Here is a 5,199-nt window from a genome sequence, read left to right on the forward strand (position 1 = left end):
CATTCATCCAGAGATGAAGTTTTTAGATACTTTAACACCAAAAGGTCGAGAGTCCACCAAGCACAAAGAAACACAAACATCATTGGTTAGAATTTGAACAAAAACCATATTCAAGACAACCAAAGCTTTAGATACCAAATGATGAAGGATTATCTTGTTTCCTTTTAAGATTATGGAATATGGTGCAGAGTTACTTAAGAAAACTCAAGGAAATCCCCACTGAACATTAAGATAGCAAGCTATCTAGATGTGAAGGTTCATTTCCAAGAGTTCAATAGAAGAAGGAGATGGATTGTAGTTTTAAAAACGAAAACAAGAATGGAAACCAAAACGAAATTGCAATGAAAGTAAGAAGATCAAATAAAAATGGAAGAGAAGAGAGTAATGGTTATGGAAGTGGAGCACACAACTCTTAGAGGGGCAAAGCCAAACCAAGCTCTAGAGATGAATGATATGTTGTCGCCACTTGCATAAGAAAGATAAGGTAAGAGTTCTTCCATTCCTTAGAAGGAGGGCTAGCTCACGGATATGGTGGTTGAAACAAGAGTGTTTTGATTCAAAATGTTCAACCCTTTTACACTTGGTAGAGCTCCCCTTAAATAGATAGTCTTAGGGGCCTCTAAGTAAAATACAAAAGTTGTAAAGGGCTAACTAGAAAAGCAAGAGAAACTATCATTCTAGAAGTATCTTCAAGCTTGGCACAAAATGAGTTGGTGGTATGTCTTCCCATGTTGATTATTGGCCATGGGTGGAGAAAGGGACAAAAGTAGCCTCCAAATCAAGCAAAGGAGCATAAAGAACAAAAGAGACAAAAGGTACAATGTCTACTTTTGCTTTATGCTTTTTGCTTTTGCTTTACTCTCTTCCACATCATTCATGCCCTCCGATCATCATGTGCCACCTCTCATGCTTTCCTCTACAAAATTAACCTACAAAATAACTTAAGCAAGGATTAGCATGTTGGCTTGAATTTAATTAATTTTGGTCAATGAGTCAACCCTAGTCAAAGGTCAACAAGTCAACCAAAATTAAGTCAACTAAGTCAACTTAGGGATATCATAAAATTAAGATGGAAAATAACAAAAGAGACATAGAAGAAGGATCCTCCCCTTTAGTCATGCTTCTAGTAATTCTCCTTGGGAGAGTCTCCATGGATCCTTGAGTTGTCAATCCTTCATTAGAAAGACGAAGAGAAAAGAAATTAAAAAACAATTCATAAAAATTGTCAAAACTTATAATAATACCAGTTTAACATAACAAACAACACTTAATAACAAAATAGAAACTAAATTAAAGAAAAGAAATTAAAGAATGAGATTGAATTAAACTCACAATTGTTAAAACTAAAATGTTGATTAAAACAAACTTTTTAATATCTTTGTTATTATTTTTTATTTTCATAGTGTGGGTTGTGTTTCATGGAAGCTTACTTTCTGTGACCACCATCTTTACTAAGGGGTTGCTCTAACTTTTATGGTATGATGTAGGAGGAGAAAAGAAATATCTATGCTGCTAAGAACTTCCGATTTTCGGCTAAACTGAAAAAAAAAAAAAACAAATGAAACCAAAAGGCTTTAAATTACACAACCAACTCGTGGGTCATGGTCGTGTCGTGGATATGCACATTGGGAAAACAAAAAAAGTAACCTTGTATATGCATACCCCAACATTTATTTTCCATATCGAAGGTGTAATGGAAGATTCGTCTTTGGAATTCGAAGAAAACCGAGAAAAAAGATAATAATTTATACACGAAGATCCTTAGCAACTAATTCTTGAGTTGGGGTTGATTTCGACATGTCCTAAGATGAAAAAAATATAGTTAGAACATAGCCTTTGTAAACATCACAAGGCAACCGAGAATTGGTGATGGAACCCAAATAAGATCAATAAAAAGTTAAACCAAAGAGATAATGGTATTACTAATGCTGGAAGACATTTACTGGCATGCTTCCCTACAACCAAGATTCAATTATAATAAATTTACTTAAGATTCAAATGAAACAACTACATATGAAGCAGTAAAGTTCTTAATGCACAAAGACAACAAATAGAATATGTGAGTGAAACTGAATTTGGTTGACACAAATGTAAGCAAACAATTGTGATTGATTCATAGTGTTGACATGTAAGAATGTTTGTGCAAGTTAGGCAATGAATTTTACCTTATCTTGATCAAAGAGATGACAATCCATTACAAGGTAGATAGTAGGTAGGCAAAAGATGAGGTAGGAAGTGAGTGGAAAAGTAAGTTAATGGAAGAAAGAAAGTGACAAAAATGTATATGAATGAAGGAATGAATGATTTAACTAAGAGAGGTATTTAGCAATGGTTGAAAGGAAATAAACGGAGGACACTGGAGTGATGGTGTTTATGGACCCTACATTACCGTGTCTTAAACAGCAAAGGAAAATGATTTCACATAGTGATCTTCACTACCGATTCTTTAAGACGGCTTATTATTGTTCATCTTGTGATTTGGTTGATTCCAACTCTTTTCATCTTTGCATTATTTTACTATTTTATTATAGATAGCAGGGGGAATGCTGGGGTGACATGGACACCCCAATTCTATCATTCACATAGAGCCATCGTGTAAGTTATAGTTTTGGTCCATAATTCAATAAACTAATGGATGAGTCAAATTCAGCACACAACAACACTTCAATTAGGAGTCAAATACACACTTTTGCATAGTTTTACACTAATGCACCGATTAAAAAATTGTTTAGTAGATATGAAATATAATTATATTTGGAGTCAAATGCTCTGGTTTAATCTGGCGTGCTTAATGTTAAATGAATCCTTGAATTGTGTGAAATGAATTATAGAAGAAAGGAACATACTTGGTCATCCCATGCATGGTCCTTGTTGTAGATAATGGCTGCTCCTAGACTCCTAACAGGGTTAATGATAGTTACTATGATGGGAATGGTGGCCAAGTGGACGAAGAACACAACAAATCCAATGGGAAGTGGAGCCAAAATCTGCAACGATATCACCATAAATTAGCCACATTGATGCCAAATTTGGAACACACCCATTTACAAAACAAGTTAATTGAATGAATTTAGTGTAAAGAGTACACATACAAGAACGTGAAAGTCTCTAGCGTTTCTCTTGGCATCAGTGCAAAGAAAATGATGCAGACAAGAACAAAACTGCCAATAATCTCAACTCCAAATCCATCACCCTTGGTGTATCCAGAGTTCACAAAATTTGCTCCATCCTGCTATGTACTTATGAAAACGACCATAATTGTTATTTCCTAAATCCAAGCAAATGTTCAATAAAAAAATCACAAAGCTAAATCCCAGCGATGAGAGAACCATATTGAAGACCTAGAATGCGTGAGCGTCTGACGGCGAAAGAAGACCTAAACGAGGGCAGACACTCAATAGTTCGAACTCGTGGTGAGCAGCAACAAGGAGGTGCTTTTGGAGGCTTGTGCGGAGGAGGAATGGCCAACGGCTGGGGCAAATAACGAACTTGGACAGGGGGCAAAGTCAGTGGCAACGACAAAGCTCGTGAATGGGTAGTGAGACTAGGGCTAGGAGAAAAATGGAGAAAAAAGGATTTAGGAATGAAAATAGTGGTAGGAGAAAATGGAAGAACAATCGTGAATCATCACGAAGAAGATGAAACCTATTCGAAGAGAAGAGAGGTAAGGAAAAATATGAATAAAGGTAAAAAGTCTAAAAAGATGAAAGGGATAAGCATAAAATCAAAATTATATGCATTTTAACTAGGGTTTAATGAAAAAACTTAGATAGTTACCAGGGGCTTACAAAACCCCTGACACGAATTTTTTTCCCAGAGGTTATTATAACCTCTCTCAAAAGAACCCCGGTAAAATTAAGATTTGTTGTAGTGGGTGTACCTTGAACAATTATTTACTATATGCATGTTATTGTTGGCCTATCCTTGTTGCATTTCATGTTCGTTAAATTTGTCTAGTCCATATTCATCCTGAATTTACTACAAAAGACAAAGATAACTCTAGATTGAAAGTATGGCTAGGTTAGACTACAAAGGAAAGATATTTACCATGAATTTCATGCTTACTGATGGGGATTTGTGTTCTTTACTCAATCTCTAAAGTGTGGTTCAAGTTATATTTTCTATGTGATAGATTGAATGCACTAAATTAGGCAAAGAATCCAGTCAGAATAGGTAAAAATAACATTACCAATTTTATGTTTCATTCAAGCTCAAGCATTTTGTAATGCCAAAATAAATATCTCATTTGCATCCATTTTCCTTTCTCTAAACACTATATTATTGTTATGTTATATTAAAAACTATAGACCCTTCCATAACTTATTTCCTTTACTATTAAGGGTCAGTAAATCAAAAAGTTGGAAGTGGTTTTTTAGTTGATTATGATGCATTGTTCTCACTTCTACCATTTGTTACACATATTCTAAATGTTTTATGCTATGTTACAAGTGATAAATAAATTTGTATTAGTCTCTTCTTCCAACCCACACAATACACATGATACATCACACAATTGTACTCCTCTCCTTCTAAAACATATTGTATAGATCAAAGTTTTCCCCAATACAAGGGTTTTGCACTTTTTCATATCTAGATTTCACAGTATATGTACCTTCCTCATCTTTCCAAGTCCATTCATCCTCACCCTCCTTCTTTATGGTTGTTTTTTGTTTTAGGTGCACAAATTCATCTACTTGAGGGAACTCCCACTCAAACCATTCTCTTCTCCATGTTACTTTCCATTCTCATTCATTATTCACTCATTTCCTAAACTCTTTCATGGCTCTATTATTAATTATGGAATTCCTAATTAACATTGAAAACCTAAGCCTTAAAGGATCTTGTCCTAGCCAAGTATCTTTCCAAAATTTTATCATGAATCTCGAACCTACTTTCCACTCTATATTTCGGTCAAACCATCTCCTTTTTTCCCCTTTCCCACATACCTCTCTTAATTATTTCCACCATGTTGACCTATTTTAGCGTTTACTCTTCCAATGAGGCATCTCTAAGATCTATATTTTGATTCCAAAATCTCTTTCCAAAGACCATTTTGTTCCTTACCTAGTCTCCATTTTCATTTGGCTAATAAAGCTTTATTGAACAACTCAATGTCTTTTATGCCAATTTCTCCTCCCATTTTTTATTTACATAAGTCCTCCCATTTTACCCAAGTTATTTTCCTACCTTCATTTTTTC

The 5,199-nt window shown here is 34.7% G+C and overlaps 1 long non-coding RNA gene across 2 annotated transcripts; it reads right to left on the bottom strand.

Moving 5' to 3' along the window:
- Positions 1 to 529: 529 nt before the first annotated feature.
- LOC114193837 lies at positions 530 to 3,723 on the bottom strand. 2 transcript variants are annotated; one of them, XR_003606308.1, is made up of 4 exons: positions 3,342 to 3,723; positions 3,093 to 3,229; positions 2,847 to 2,987; positions 530 to 1,172 (listed from the first exon to the last, which is right to left on the bottom strand). It is a non-coding gene; the product is annotated as an uncharacterized LOC114193837 (long non-coding RNA). The 2 variants fall into 2 exon arrangements; XR_003606307.1 differs by having other exon boundaries at positions 3,093 to 3,722.
- Positions 3,724 to 5,199: the final 1,476 nt, after the last annotated feature.

Source organism: Vigna unguiculata, chromosome 8 (genome assembly GCF_004118075.2).
Source record: "Vigna unguiculata cultivar IT97K-499-35 chromosome 8, ASM411807v1, whole genome shotgun sequence".
In the NCBI taxonomy this organism is placed as follows: Eukaryota; Viridiplantae; Streptophyta; class Magnoliopsida; order Fabales; family Fabaceae; genus Vigna; species Vigna unguiculata.